General features: G+C 35.0%; 1 long non-coding RNA gene across 1 annotated transcript in view; it reads left to right on the top strand.

Annotated features, from left to right (window-relative positions):
* The window catches only part of LOC103161398, a 641,004-nt gene that overhangs the window by 461,935 nt on the left and 161,497 nt on the right, over positions 1 to 17,572 (top strand). The gene's annotated exons all lie outside the window — the stretch shown is intronic.

The following is a 17,572-nucleotide window of genomic DNA, read 5'->3' on the forward strand; positions in this document are numbered from 1 at the left end:
TATTTGATGTATTTATTATTTGATGTAATAATTCCCCCAGTGAAATTATTCTTTTTCTAAACTCAGGTAAGCTTCATGGAAGCCAACTATTGTGGTTAAATTAACTATTCCAAGTTCATATTTTGGTCAAAATATTTTGTTTTATCATGTAAATAATTTTACATCTTTAGGTTTTGTTTGAAAGAATTCACAATGCTAAGACTCATTTGAAGGGTCGTCTTGTATCTCGGTATAAGAGTGCAAATAATATGCCACATTTATATAGCAGATTAAGTATCCCTTCATACACATTGTGCATCCCTAACCCACATATGAAAAAATTCTGAAAGCGCCAAAAGCAGAACATTTGAATACTGATGAGACAAACAGAAAATTCCACATATAATCTTACATGTAAGACTTTCTTTCATGAATAAAATAAATATTAAAACACAATAAACTTATCCAGACTATGTGTATGTGATATTCATACATTTGTGTTAGCATTAGATATACCCCAAGGCAATTTATTGAAATGTGACATATATGAAAATATCATCAGTCTGAAAATGTCTGAAATTTTTAAAGGTTTTAAGTCCAAACATTTCATTTAAAGGATTCCCAGATTGTACCACTGCTTAAAAATATTGTCCCTTCAGATATATTGTTTGCCTATTCTAGAATGTTTGGATTGCTAACATAGCTCGGTGAGATCCAATTTACACTAAATTTTAGAGAAAAAATGCTCACATGGTAAATAAAGGCAAAAGTCTTTAAATATGGTGTTGAAAATGAATTTCATGTAAAATTAATTATGAAAATTAATTTAGATATCCTTTTAGTATATATTTAATATAATGAAACCATTTTGTGAAACTGTTGGATTTAAAAATAACTATTATAGTAATAAGCAGTCAGAAATAATATTTATATGGACATTTAGGAACTGAATTCTTTTGGTGTATTTTTTCACAGTCAAGGTGTTTAGTTGGGTTGATTACATTCAGGCTAGGTCATGAAAAGCTTGTGTTTGCAATGCTCTGCATGACAACCAAAATTTGAAATACACATACTGATACTGAACTGCTTCCAGGGATATGTGTCAGGTAATGGAAGAATCAATCTCGAGAATATGTTAGTAGGTAATTTCAACATTCTGAGTATATCATAGTGTGAGGTAGGAATGGGGAATCGTTGCCTTAGATATAGTCTCACAGTAGCTGTCATCGTACACACTGCTGAAGTATCACTCTGTGCCATTTGTCCCCACCTTCTCTGAGACTATACACAATGTGTTCATACCTTGGGGCATATGAAGCCCAATATGCTCAGGAAGATAACTGAATGATGTATGGTGAGGTGCTCACAGTGGGTCAGGAAACATTGGGAGTTATGAGCATAATTCCCAAAGCAGTGTCTGCCCAGACACAGAAGACAGACAATTAGATTTGGGGATCATTTATATCCATCATCACCTGCAGAAACAACCACATTCTTGAGCATGCTCAGCTCAATATCTTCCTTCTCACGCTTTTCATATTCAAATTGGCATATGGGAATGATTCCTAGGTAGAGAGAGACTAGCTCACCCAGAGACTGACTTCATGTTTTGAATTCTTACAGCTTTCCCTGTCATGTCTTTCTAGAAGTAAAATACACACACACACGCACACACACACTCACATGCACACGCACATGCACACGCACACACACACTGTAAGTCAAAGAAATGTTAACAGTGATTTAAAGGTCAGTGGCTCCCTCTTTCAAAGATAGGATCACAACCCCAGAACTTTCTGCCTAGCAGATAATATATCCAACATCCAGTAAGGGGGGGATTATGTCTGTCTTCCTACATTTTAGTTTTGGTATCCATTTTACACTTTTTGACAAACATAGGAAGGTTTTTGCATAGCAGAAGACATAGTAGAGCATTGCAGAATTATAGTTGAAATATAGCCTAAGTCATTTTGCTCTACCGCACCTGCTTTCCCCATAAAATTCCTTGCACATGTATCAAGAGCATTACATACCTTGGAGCAACTGAAAAAAAAATGACCAGCTCTGCTGCTCTCAGCTGCTTAATGCATTTTCACTTTGAATCCAGAAAGAAAGTTTAATCTGCCCTGAAAAGGAGATAAATGTCTTCTTTTTATACTCAAACTCAGTATGGAACACAGAATTCCCAGAATTTATATTGGGTAGCCATCAGTAAACCACAGTGTCTCACAAAGAGAAAGTAATACTTTAATGAATTAATAAGCCAAGAAGGCATTAAGAAGATTTTCCTAGATATTTATAGAAATTATTCTTCACAGTTTTATGTCACAAAAGCAGAAAATACATCAAAATAGGCACACATAAAAATGAGAGTCAGAACATATGCAAAGAATAAAAAAGCATCTATTCCATGTAGTCAAGTTTTTTATATGGTGAACAAAAAATATGGTATGAATGGGGCAGATAAAAATGTATCAAAAGTTTTCTTCCAATAGTGAAGACAAAGGGTACCACCAGCTGCTAGTTCTTTCCACTGACAAAAGGAAAAACAGATTTGTTCTCTCTTCAGTACGTATAAGCTCAAAAATGCCAGTGGAGTGTAGCTAAGTGGAAGCGTGAAAGCTGCCTCTGAGACACTGCGATTGCCTGCCATGCTAACGCTTAGCAACAAAGAGTAAAACATCCAAGAATGCTAAAATCAGCATGGGAAATCCTGAGGTGTTTAACACCATTTAAAAGTTGCAGGAATAAAATTGCTGAGTTGAAGATGGAAGATAAATACTTTGTTCTACAACCTGGGCAAGAATGTAAGGAACTTACAATCTGATATAGAGAATCTTTGTTTGTTTGTTTGTTTGTTTGTTTGTTTCAGTGTAAGTTTTTTGGTTTCCCAAGTTAAAAAACAAACAAACAAACAAACTCCAGTTATAGTCCAGATGCAATATATGTGCCCATACTAACATTTGGCCAAACATAGTCAGTCAGTGTTTTAAGCCCACTAAGCCAAAGTTGTACATGAGTTCAGCATATAGAAAAGCATTTTAATATTTAACCTTTGATTTGATTTTGATAATCTACACCAGACACATTTAACCCCATTTCCTCTTATGCAGTTGTCTCCTTTACTTGGTAAACACACAGAAAAGTAGCAATAACAGATCATTCATAATTACTATATCCAAGAGAGCAACAGAGTGTGCACCAAAGTGTCACACCTCGGCACTTAGTGCAACTGCAAAATGAGGGGAAATCATCGCTGCTCTGTGAGAAGATAAAAAGAGCCTGCTTGCAATCTCTCTCCTGTAGGAAGTAGATTAAAAAACTCAAAAGCTCCTCCTCCCTTTCTCCAGGAGTTTACAGAAGAACATCGAAGGAGTGTGGCTAGAATTTGATGTAGCATGATGACAGGGTAAATCTGTTTTCCACAGAGTATGTTGCCTCAGAAGTTCATTCCTAGGAAAGCAGTTTTGACTTCATTCTCTCAAAACTTTGATTTTTTTTCTGTGGCTATGTACTTAGTAGTGACAGCACAGCTACTACAGATGTGAGAACTCCCCTAAAAATGTTTGTCTCTTTTCATGCAATTACGTAGTAATGTTTGTAAACAAGTAGACACTAGAAGAAAGGTGTCACAGGCAGACACTGATGCACGGTCACATGGGAGAAGATTTTCACTCATTGTCTTCTGTGTCCCTCTCCAGCAGAGTGACAAGGGAACCTAGGAAAATTGTTTGGACATCGCAAGATGGCTTCAAGTTCTCACTACTTTAGCCTTTAGGAAAAAATACTTTTGTTGTATAGTAATACAATAGTGATATTAAGTAATGCTACAATAGAATGATTTTTTTTAAATATAATTGTAAGCAGAAGAAAAGAGGGACAACTTTTCAAATCACAAAACTCATCCCCCTAGAATAATTTTAGAAAATTCTCACTCTTGCTAAGTTGGTCAGTTTGACAAATGTGCTCAGTAGTTAATCCTCCATGTCTAATTCCTACTCTACTAGCGGTCAATTGTAATAAAAAAAAAAGCATGGATTTCAAAATCACAGCCTCAGAAAATAACACATGTTGGACCATTTGGGAGTACAAAGTACTTCTAACTATTTCAATATATGAAAGGTGAATTCACATGTCCAGCGCACACACATGAAACACATTGCGAATGATTTAAAACTAGAAAAACTATAGTATTTCTTGACTCATGTATCCTATGTCTAAACTTCCTGATTCCTTATCATTTAACATTACCCTATATTCATAATGTTCCTAAATTTTTTGACTTCACCCATATTCACATCTGTTTGCATGTGTCATATGTAAATAATAGGCTAAAATTCATATACCGGGGAAATCATATTTAGATGCCCATACAAAATGCATGGATAATAAGAATATGACACCCATACATATAATACAATATTGTTCAGCTGTTAATAGATAGAGCAATTAAATTAAAACGAAAATCATTTGTCTGCAAATTTCATGATGTCATTTTTAATAGCTAATACTCCATTGCATAAATGAACCACATTTATTTATCCATTCTTCTCTTGATGGACACTTAGATTGTTTCTAATTTTGACCTATTATAAGTAGATAAATTAAAAAATGAACATGGTTGAGCAAGTGTCCTTGTGGTAGGATTAAGTGTTCTTTGGATATATGTCCAAGAGTATAACTGGATCTTGAGGCAGATCAATTCCCATTTTTCTGAGGAACATTCATAGTGATTTCCACAGTGGCTGTGAGAGTTTCACTTGTCACCACTGTTCCCCATAGTGGACATCATCTCCAGCATGAACTGTTATTGTTTTAAACTAGGGATTAAAAATTCATTCTTCCTCAAGAATTTGTTTCCAGAGCAGCCATCTTCCATGTGCAGAATTTCCTTGACTTCTGCTTCCTTTCTGTCTAGAAACTTCCTGATTTCAATCTGTGTTTGTGCTAACTAAGCACACATGCATTGTGAGAACACCATACTCAAGGATTCCAAAGACAAATGGACAATAAATAACTGTCCTCTGTCTTCTGAAGCAATCATAAGGAATCAGAAGTTATCACAAAGGGTTAATGAGTAAACTAAACCTTTTCTGTGAAATATGGGGGTTTATTTTCCCTGTGCAAACTCAGGTTGTTTTTATCTGGACACTATGTACTTCTGTAATAAGCAATTAGTACTCACTGGGGCTGAGAAATTGTGTGTTCCTAAAAAGTAAATAAGTATTGATTTCTGTCTGGCTTGAAGAGTTTTTGAAATTCTGTCTTGCACAAAAGTGTTTCACCCTTACTTTCATCTTAGGCTGGGTTCCAGTTCCTCTCTGATTGTAGATCCACAGTCAAAGAAACCCATGATCTTGGGTCAAAAGTATCAGGAAACATTTTCATTTAGGTTACTTCAAGAAAAAATTTCCTCTTTAGGTACCAAAGTGTTATTATTAGGGATGACTGTGCTAGAGAATATTTGTTTTTTAAATTTATAACAATGAAAATTGAGACACCCTCAACAAACACACATGCTTAGAAATCTAGCAGATACATATTCTTTAATTAACTTTGTGAGTTTCATAGATTATACACTCAGAGAGCAATCATGTTGTCTGACTTTTCATGGTCTACTCATTTGTTAATTAAATTTGTTTTACCACATAGTCCATTTTTATAATGTTTTAGCAGACATAATTTTGAAGGTTATAGATTATGCTTTGAAAAGTTGAATTTATTCATAATTGCTTAAGCAAGTATTCATATTTAAATGTGTCTTATAGATCATTTTCTTGTAACATTTAATACAAAAAGGTGCACTATAGAGATTCATTTAGGCAATATGTATACATTTAATGGCAGAGAAAATAATTTTAGCAGTTTTCATGGTCTGAATATCAATGCATGATAGGATTTATGTTTATTTATATATCATATAATGATTAGGACAAGTTGCACATTTTAAAGGGAAATCCTAAGTGATCATACTCATGTATTTAAAATCCTGTCTTCATTTGCCTCATAACTAATTATAAAAATTAAACCTTTAGCATTTTCTGAAAGATAGAATTTGTTGTCTTAAAAGATAATAGTTTTATAAATATTTTGAGTGTTTCACACAGTGAAATCTTGTCATATTCACACCCCAGCCTCTCCCAAGTCCACTCTTGCCTTCCTATCCACCCCATTTCCTCTTTGTTTTTTGTCCCCATGCAGTTCTGTTTCTGCTGCCCAGCCACTTTTAGGAGTAGCGACTTGCCCTGGAGTGTAGTAGAGATACCAAGGTTCACACTATTAAGACAAACAGTGTCAATCACTCAGTTAGTCATGGGATTTCCCTTCTGGGATTGTGTATGGCTTGTGCTTGTGTGGAATGCAACACATGTCATAATCACTATAAGTTCATATGTGCAGTGCCCTTCTGTGTTCCCAAATCCCTGTTTCCTTGAAGCTACCTATCACCTCTCACTTAGACTCTTCCCAGACTTCTTCCTCCTTTAGAGGAGGGGCTTGAATTATACATCACATTTAGGGCCATGCAGTTCACTTTTTTTTTAATTCTTGCAGGTTGACCAGTTGTGTGACTCTGTGTTAGTTACCATCTACTGTAAGATGAAGCTTGTCTAATAAACATTAAGTGATTCACTGATATATGTGTACAACAATAATTCATTAGGAGTCATTTTTTCAAATTAAGTATATTTAGCAGAATAATAGTGAAAGATTCTGTAAGAGGTCATAGCACAAATTTACTCAAATACCGAGTTTGGAAAAATATAAATTTTTTTCTGTCATAAAAGTTGAGAGAAATAAATGAGAAAAGGTGACTCATGAGGAAGAATGGTGATGTGACGTGGAAAGCAAACTTCAGAGGAGAATAATGAGAACTGTTACTTCTATGGGAAATCACAAAGTACTTTGTTCTTACTTACCCTGTTCTTTAACAGATACTGCATCACTTATAGAAAAACTAGAAACTAATGTACTATAAAATCTATAGCATGTAAAGCAAGGAACTGCATAGCAACAACAATAGGAAGGTATGGAAAGACAATTAGAAATATAATGTTGAAGTAATATCTTACTTAGTGGGAGACTATAACAATCAAAAACACCCATTAAACTATGGAAGCTCTATGAAGTTCTGTCCATAATAGACAAATAGAGAATATGTAGGAAAAGCAAAGAATGGATAAGAAAGCAAAAAGAAACAAATGAAAACAAATAAGATCATGACCTAAATACAGCTGCAACATAATATTATTGAAAATTAATTGATGGAGAGTTCTAAAATGTAGAGTGTCAAATTTAATTTTAGGAACGATAACATAATCACAAGGAAAGTCAAATAACTCTTCTTAAAAATCCATGAAAACTTCAGATATTACGAGGGGTGGAAATTCTTCAGAATGATAAGGGATGATGACACAATGTTTCTAAATAAATATGCACTAAATATTTGTACATGAAATTCATGCAACAAAAACTGATGATTGAAATAAGAATTGACTAAACCATAACTCTAAGTAGTGACTTCAAAATTTTTCTCTCATTAGTTAATAGAAAAGTGTTTATCAGTATACAAAAAAAATCAGGTACTATTCCCAATATCTCTCCACTTGAACAGATATTCATTGAAGTCTCGTCAACACTAGCAGAACATGTATCACTAACAGGAAAACAGAATATTCCTTGAGGTATATTAAGTGATAATGTTGGCATCATACATAATGTAAAATAGATCCATAGATATTACTAAGAAATGCTAAAATATTTGAAAACAAACTGCATTTCTAATAAATATATAGGCAAAGAAATATTGCTAAAAATAAAACACTTAAAATCAACAGAAATGAAAATGTAACATCAATTGTAAACTGGAGCCAAAGAGAATTTAGAAGACAATTAATAGCAGTTAGTAATTTTATTAAAATGTAGAAAAGGAAGCACTCGGGAGGCAGAGGCAGGTGGATATCACTGTGAGTAGACCAGCCTGGTCTACAGAGAGAGAGCCAGGATAGGCTCCAAAGCTATACAGAGAAACCCTGTCTTGAAAAAACAAACAAAAAAATGTAGAAAAGATACAAAATCAATTTTAAGAGGCCAAACTTATTTTCCACTTGCCTCTACATAATATTGGTTGGTATTTTCCACATATATTTAAAAATCCTATGAGTTTACCAAAATTATTCTACTCAGCTCATAAGAAAACAGCTCAACTTGGTAAATATGAAGACTGCTCTTTAATATGACAGACTCTGAGGACACCCTATGGAAGGCTTCACCTTCCCTGGGGCGTGGGATAGGTAAGGTATTAGTTGGGGGGGCATGGGAGGGAGAGGGACCTGATATTAACATGTAAATTAATCTTCTTTCTAATTAAAATTAAAATAAAAAATAAAAGGTTATCATTTGAATTTCTTTGTCTTCTGTTTTTCTTTTTTTCTTTGTTGATTTAAGATCTTCCTAAAGTCATCCAGGCTGGCTTTGAACTCAGAGTAATTTCCTGCCTGCCTTCTAAGTGCTGCTACCATCACAGTCTCATCACACCTCTTCATTTCAACGTTCACATTATTTTATTAGAAAAATGGTTAACATAACTTAAATTCTAGAAAACAGAAACCTAAGTTCTAGGAACAGATTACCTCTTTTTCAGTTGGCCAGTGAGGTCCCAGAGACCCTCAAACATTGCTGCAATTGCTCTTGGTTACTCTTCAGTGTTTGATGTAAAATTCTGTTGTTGAAAACATCCCATTACTGAGTCATAGAACATGACAGTATCTTGCCGTCACTCAACTAGAAGGTTTATCCCTAGCTAACTTTAATAGTTTTGAAAGGTGGTAACGTATGCTCCCAAATGATAAAAGAAATCATCCTTCTCACTCAGCTTTGAACTTTGCAGACTACAATAAGGGCTGGCCTGACAAGGTATGTCCACTGGTACAAGAGTGCTTACAGATGTTACCAGCCACTTTTTGGATTGGATTGAAGTCCTTATCCCTGAAATGGAACCCATAACTGTCACCATTAATGATAACAAGAAGATATAGGTTCTTTTTACCATTTTGCATATTATCCTGAGAGTCTTTGTGTTTAGTTATTCCTTTAGGACATATTACTTTCTTAGGTAGCAGTGTCATGGTTATATTGGATATTCAATATCTTGACGAATTATTTCGTGTTTTCCTTTAAATAGGTGAACACATTTATGCTCCCCTCTTTAAGAGCTACCACAATTCCTTCCCTTCCTCTCTATGTGGAGTGTGTTAGATATTTTCTTCTCCATCTTTCCACCTAACATCATGAGGCCTGGTCTGTCACTGAAACCTGAGCTTACCAACTGATTGAACCAAATAGTCCCTAAAATCATCTTGTTTCTGTCAGCTCAAGATTACAGACATGTTCTCCAGCACATGGTCTTTACAGGTGTACTGAGAGTCCAACTCAAGACCTCTGGTTATGCAGTCAGCACTTTATACATGGAGCTCCCTTCAGAGCCCACTCCTACCCTTTAATATCAAGGCGTAACTTCCTATTTAGCATTTATATTAGATGTGCCACCTTCATGCATTTTAAGGTGGGTGACCTGGCAATGTTTCTTCTGAAAATGTCAAATGGGTTTTGTTGAGGTAAATAGTGAGTTACAAGGACAATATGTGGATATTTTTTAGGCTTGTTTATAAATGTCCCTAGCATTGATCCTGACCAGCTTCTAACCTAGTTCCCCTCACACTGGCAGTGTCTGGAATCTCTAACAAACTTTCATGTGAACTCTCCATTCTTTGAGGTCTAACCGTGTCTCAGTCTATACTCAGTCTACAAATCAAGAGCCTACCACTTTGGTTATGTTTTTCACGCTTCACAGATTTGTATTGCCTACTTTCCAAATTTAAAACCATTATGTAATAAATATTCTCAGTTTTCTGATAATCTGTGTCTAAAGGACAAATCTAGCCTATTTACTAAATCAGAACCAGGAATAAAATGATTTTTTCCCATTTTATAAGCAGAATATATATATATATATATATATATATATATATATATATATATACAGAGATCTATAATCAAATATAATAATGAAGAAAACTAATAAAATTATAAGGAAAACCTGACCATGTTTCTTAAGACATGTTTAATAGCTTCACTTTTAAAATCTTACTAATCTGTTTTAGATTTTATCTACTTCTTATATTCCTTTTCTTACTTTAAAATATAAGTTAGTACTCTTTACCTGCACTTAATTTCAATATAATGTGTGTTTTGTATATTCACATTTATCCATTTTAATTTTATTTTTATGGTACTGGAAATTGAAGCTATATTTTTATATCCTTGAGCATAGTAGACAAATGCACTGAGGCATATCATCAGCTCTCCTTTTCTTTTCCTTTTGAGACACAGTTGCACTAACTCACCATGGGTTAGCCTTAGCTCACTCTTTAGCTAAGGCGGACTTTGCACATATGATCCTACTATCCCTGCTTTTGCAGGATTTGGTTAGGGGCCTGAGCCCCAAGGCCCACTGTGTTTTAAATTTTCTACTCTGCCATTTCTCTTAGATTTCTTAGATTTTTGCCTTTTGATTGTTATTTTCTGATACATTGATTAGTCTACCAAATGTAATATGTATTGAACAAATCTGAGTTATTAAGGAAAGAACAGAAGAGAGCAAGATAAGAGATAATATAATAGAGGGAGACATTATAGGTTTAAAGAGAAATCAGGCACTAGGGAAATGTTCGGAGAGCTACAAAGATGACACCAACTAACAATCTAAGCAACAGAGGAAAGACTACTTTGAATGCCCTCTCCTGATAATGACATTGATGACTAATTCATATGCCATCGTATAGCCTTCATCCAGCAGCTGGTGGAAGTAGAAGCAGACACCCACAGCTAAACTTTGAACTGAACTGGAATCCAGTTGCAGAGAACGAGGACTGATGAGCAAAGGGGTCCATATCAGGCTCTTGAAACCCACAGAAACAGCTGACCTGAACAAGGGAGAGCTCTTGGTTCCCAGACTGATACCTGAGAAACCAGTATGGGACTAATCCAGACCCCCTGAATGTTGGTGTCAATGAGGAGACCTTGCAAATCTATGGGGCCCCTTGTAGTGGATCAGTACTTATTCCTAGCATAGGAATGGACTTTGGGATCCCATACCACATGGAGGGATACTCCCTGAGCAAAGACACTCGGGATATGACAGACTCTGAAGACCGCCCATGGAAGTCCTCAGCTTCCCTGAGGAGCAGAAAGGGTATGTGATATGTAGGTTGTTAGATAGGGGGGCAGGGGAGGAGGGGAGGGAGAGGGACCTGGGATTAACATGTAAAATAATCTTCTTTCTAAATAAAATTTAAAAGATTAAAAAAAACAATGTGTTTTCTTTGGTAGGGAGGTAGAGGGACATGGTTGAGAAGAGTTATTTGACGTGCACATTTATGTCAGTCTTCTAGAAGATATGGTGTCTTTTACTATCCAGTTGATATAATAACTAGGTAATACATTAATTCCCAAATGGCTTTAGGAGGCAATAAGTCTTAAGGTGGCAGGCAGAGCTTGTGAGCAAGTAAGAGAAGAAATGAATGTCTACATATTTTAGAATTTAAATTTACTGAGTACTATTTGCTTAGCATTTTCTATATATCAAGCATAACATTTGTAGTATTATTTCTATCTCATAAAATAAACCTAAGAAACCAGAAGCATTTTATTGTATACATAAAATGGAAAACATTCTGAAATGAAGCATTTCAGATACACAACTACATCTGAGTATGTTAGTTCACAGCTGTTAGCCTGTAAATCCAGTGGTAAGGAGGCTGAGACGGGAAGATGGTGAGTTGTGCCTGACAATAATGATCTTGGGTCAAAATAAAATGAATCCAGCTATACAACAAGATAACCATATTGAGTTTTACCTTTATCTAAACCTGCCCTTGTTATAAACTTTAACCAGGGTGGGAAATCTATGGTTTTACAATTGACCCTACAGTTTTAGTTAAACTACCTTTTGTAATTTGTTTAATTTTGAAGCCCTCAGTTTTCACAACTGAAAATGGAAATCATGCTGATCACATAATGAAAAACATTATAGTACTTACTAAGTACCCATAAAGTACAAGCATCAGCCAAACAGTATTTGAGTCTTGGTTTTAATGGCTCTTATTCATGGGCTTCAAAAACTTGGTGAACTATAAACATCAAAGGATGACATTTAAGATAAGTGGTGTAGTAAGTAGAAAATCATCCCATGGATGACACAAACTAAGCCTTCAGGGTATATCAGTAGCAGCCTATGAATGACATTAAGAATTAACCAGCACCTATTCTGTAAATGTAGCTCTATCCTGTGCTCAAGAACACATGGGCCTGAGTTTAAGACACATCTTTATCAAGCCTTTCATAAACCTGATTAGCTCACAGAGACCTTTACTTCCCAAATTCAATAAATGAAATCAAGTTAATTATTAAAACAATGAAATATAGATAAAATATGCTAAGAAAATAAACTGTTTAGCTGTTAAGATAAATACTTGTTAAGATAAATACTTTGAAGGAAATTACCTGTTACAATTATTTGGTTCATTAGCTCTCAGTTGCCAGTTTTATACACAAACCTCACGGTACTCATCTATGATTTTCTTGGCATCTGTGTGATCCAGTGTTAGCCTCTGTTTCATTCCTGATCACTGAAGCTATATATTCTCTCTTTCTCTTAGTAGTGCTATAAGTCAATACAATTCTGTCTTTGTTGGTTTTGTAAATCTATTTCATTCATTGCCTTCTATTTATCGTTTGGTTTTGATTTCTAATTGCAATTACCTTTATTCCACTCATGGATTCATTTTGCTTTTCTGAGATGTTCCCAAGGGCTCTTAATGGCTTAACACTTTCCATTTTCATGTAAATATTTCATGCTATTGCATTTCATTACTAGTATATTTCAATCTTACCTTTTTATTTTAACTGTGAGTTTGTCTAGTGTTCTAGCCATTCCTTGTTGTAGCATAGACTTGAAGATTTCCTTAGTGAATTTTTATTTTCACTTGAGACTTCTTTTTTAATGTATGGGTCATAAATAAATATGTTATGTGCTGTGTAGTTTCCATGGTTTTGAAGGGTCTTCTGATAAATTTATTTCACCTATTGGATTCTAGCTTGATTTTATTGTGGCTAGAGAAAAGACTATTTTGAATTCAATTTTTTCAGATGTGTGTCTTGTTTTACATCTCAGGATCTCATGCATCTTGAACTACTTACCAACAGTACCTGAAAAACTATTTGTTCTGCAATTGCTAGATATTGTTCATTTATGGTGTTATTAAGTTGACATGGGCCTATTCAGCAGTCCAAATATATCTACACATTTATCTAGGTTTGTTTGCATTTAATTTTATTTATTATTTCATTCTCTTTAATTGTCTTATTTTTAATTGTGTGTATGTGTTTGAGTGTGGGTGCTATGCTCACAGAGCCCAGACACATCAGATCTCTCTGGAGCTGGAGTTAAGGTAGCTACAAGACAACCAATGTAGGTCTGGGACTGAACTCAGATCTTCTGAAAGACCAGCACTGTTCTTAACTGCTGAGCCATGTCTTTATCTTCAGTTGCTTCCATTTGGGCTCACCATATTTAGACCTCTGTCATTGAATTTTGATTATTAAGAATATAGATGTGAAAAACACAGTCCAGCAGATGGCATCAAATCAGTCACCAATAAGGTCTAGAGAGTATAAGATATATATCCACCCATGAATGCATACTCTCTTCAATTACCTGTGACTCTTGGAATGATGTTGGGTTTTTACCTACAAAACTGATATCTGGCTCCATTATTTAAAATGATAAAATCAGTAGTTGTGAAATGCAAACCTTAGAGTAAAAATTCATAGCAAATTTTAGGCATTTTTTAAAAGAAACAAGTCACTTAAAGTATTTCAACATTTTGTTATGTTCTTTGCATTCTTATAATTCCTACATCATTAAGAAGAAGCGCTAAATGTAAAATTCATGTACATATTTTAAAGAGAAGTTTAGTTTGTTAGCTTTCTATAAAAATACAGAGCATTTTGGAAGGTTTAATACATTAAGCAGAGGAGAAAATGAGGAGATGTAATATCATTTCAACTCCTATGCCAGAAACAAACTTGAAAAAGTGCTGGCTCCTGAAATTATGTCTTAGGCTTGAACTGCAAACATTACAATTTCTCCTTTTCACACTGCATGTTCCCTTTGAGTCACATATCAAAGGAAGATAGAGGACAATGATAAATAAGGTCAAATATTTTATGTTTCTGATCATCTACGAGCTTAGAGGTGGGACAATTTATGCCATAATTTTTTTTTAGAATACTTAAATGGCTTCTTTATAAAATGGATAAATAACAATTTATGAGTAGTATGATTGATACCTCCAAATACTATTAACAACTGTAGTTTGATAAGAAAATATCTGATTTTTATTACCATTAAAAGCATGTTAATTCTTCATTAATAAGTTTGTAAATGCTACTAGAAGAAATTATATGTTTGATTATATTTAATGTTATGACATAATTGTTTTAAATAGTCACTATCATAAATAATAAGAACTCATAATATATTGTTAATTGTACATTCAAATATCTTCCTGTAGCAAAATTGTTTTTGTTGATTGTTTGAGGCACTGCTTTTTGTTACAGAATACTTGGAGTGACTAATTGGGCAAACACAGACTAATAATTATTTCACTAGTATTTTCGAAATATTAGATTCTTTAGAGCACATCTAAAAGGAAGTATCGATCTGTTTAACTTTACATATATACAAAGAAAAGAGTATGAATCAAATTATAAAAAGTACCAATTAATTTTCCTAAAATGTATATATATACATATATATAAATATATATATTAGTAGAAAAACTATACTTTTGATATTTAAAATGGCATTGAGTACATATTTTTAAATATTTTGCTAATATCACTGAATAAAATTGTATGTCAGTAGAATGAGAGATGTTTCAGTCAGTGACGTGTAGTTGTGCTTTGCTTTAGGCCTGTCAGCTCACAAGTAACACAAAGCCTTCTTAGTAATTCAGAAAGCTTGGCCTTTAGGTTATGATTGTAACTTAAATTAACCTAGTACTTTAAATCTACATTCTGCCATGTGGCTCTTCATATTTCCTCAGTACTAAATTTCCAATTGCTCTGAGTTCCCTGCATGTAGTTCTGCCTCCCATTTCTTCTTTCTGTCTGGAAGTCCCAGCTATCCTCTCCTGACTAGCTATTGGCTGCTCAGCTTTTTATTAAGCCAATCAGAAGGCACCTTAGTCAGAGACACATCCTTACAGTGCACAGAAAGATCATCCAACAGCAGTAAAGCACTTGTTTCATTTATTGTAAGGACCTGAGTTAAGATTACCATAACCCATGGAAAAAGCCAGGAATGTTGACAGGAAATTCTCACCTTGGCTATGACAGGACAGGATTTGGAGACTGATGGGGGAAATACTTCTGTGTATGTTTATAAATAAAGTACTTGCTTGGCCAATGAGACAGCAGGTTAGGCTGGACTAGGAAGGAGTCAAAGAAGATTCTGGGAAATGTAGTAGAGAAGTGGTGTTCCAGACAGGAAGTGACATAGCAAGGAGACTCATATTTAAGAAGAGGAAAAAGGAAGTGTGGCTCTCTTTCCCCTCGGCTCCTGCTCCAGCCGCGCGATGTGATCCACCAGCTAGGAGGGACGCCAATAAGGCGTCCGATAAGATAAGTCTTATAAAATATATAGATGTATGATAATTGATACTGAGCTAACAGATGAGAATCCTAGTCATTGGCCAAGCAGCATTGAACCTAATACAAGTCTCTCTGTGTATTCATCTGGGCCTAACTTGGGCAGGTGGCTGCCATAAAGCTTACACGTGGCGGTGGGACTCAGCGGCTTTTGGCAGAAAGATTTATTGTAACATTTATCGTAACAGAATGGTGTCAGGAGTGGGATGACTCCATGCCCGAAGGTTCCCAGAGAAAGAGGTAAACCTGCCGCCACAGTCTGCCCTGTCAGGCCGCTGAGCGGCATGGGAGCAGCTTCCCTATGCTCGCGCCGTCCCGGCGCTTGCTTCTGGGGTTTAGACTCAGCACTTCTGAGATGATAAAGACAGATCCAGATAAAGAAAAACCTCTAAAGGTTTACACTACATTTAAAAATATATGTAGGCTTGTGAGAGAAAAAGTAACAGGAGGAAATAGAATAGCCGGGTTATGGTGGCCAATGCCGGTAGGATTTGCTAAAGGAAGCAGAGGCAGGCAGATTTCCACAGAGAAACCGTCTCAGAAAAAAAAAAAGAAAGAAAAGGAAGTAAACGTAGAATAGTAAAAAAGCCACCTAGAGATGAAAAAGCCACAGAGAATCTGGATACTAAATGCCATACTGTTGTCTTTAAATTGTTTGATTGCCGAGAAAAGAATTACTGCTGCTAAAATACATTCGATTATAAATGCTGCTAAATTAATCCAACTTATACATTTTAAAAATGCTCTACTTCAGGATTAGAGTTTAAGGACAGTCTACTTAGAAATAAAGGTTTTACTTGTATTTACACAGAAAATCAGAAGCTGTGGATTCCTTCCAGACTAATATGGTTTGATCAAGCAAGACCCCCTGAAGCTGAGATGATACAGCCTTACAGACTATAAAAACAAGGACTTGGTCAGGTTTCTATGTTTTATCATGATCCTAATGGTATATGAACATCGCCCCCAATCAGCAGGAAGCAGTTTAGAAAGAACGACGCCCATATTCCCAAGTATTGTTTATAAATGTTTGTTTTCATTTAAATGGGGTTGGTTATAAATGATAATGAGCATAGTCAATCTCTTTTTAAAGAAAGAAAAAGGGAATAGGATATAGGAATGAATATTTTTCATTGGTATGGATTTTCATTTATTGATACAACTTTAAGGTCAGTTTTGTGATATGTATATATCTCCTCTTGTTTAGGTATTGTGTTTATACAGATCTTTTACCTATAATAGTCAGAACTTATAATTAGGTTAGTTAGGTTTTCTAGATATAGAGATGTATTTGAGATGGTTAGGTATTCTTCAAACCTTTCAAAGACCTACAGAAATATGGCATTTAAATGGTTTAGGGTTTTTCTTGGCAGTGAGACACAACTGCTCATGGCACACAAATTACATCAGAAAGGAGGATGGGCATCGAAGAAACTCATTATGGAGTTTGCTTTCAACATGGCAAGATTAGCCATTTGAGTAAGAAACTGCTCTTGCCTGGACTGTTTGTTGCTGTATAAACTGGATATACAGGACCCACAAGAAAGTGACTGCTGAACTTACAAAACTGAAGAGTTCCTGTTAAAATGGAGGAGTGTGCTAGACATACTGTGGCCTATGGGCTGAAGATGGATGCCCCAACGTTACAGAGGAACTTTGGGTGACTGTCCAGGTAGCAAGATGTCCTGTCAATTCTAGAGTTTATATATTATCCTTCTATGGTCTTTGATAGAGTTAAAGACAGATAGTTATGGTTATAGTTTTCTTCAGTTATTATAAAAGATAAGTTACCCTTTTCTTTAGACAGAAAAGAGGAGATGAT

This window comes from Cricetulus griseus (assembly GCF_003668045.3).
Source record: "Cricetulus griseus strain 17A/GY chromosome 1 unlocalized genomic scaffold, alternate assembly CriGri-PICRH-1.0 chr1_1, whole genome shotgun sequence".
NCBI classification, from domain to species: domain Eukaryota; kingdom Metazoa; phylum Chordata; class Mammalia; order Rodentia; family Cricetidae; genus Cricetulus; species Cricetulus griseus.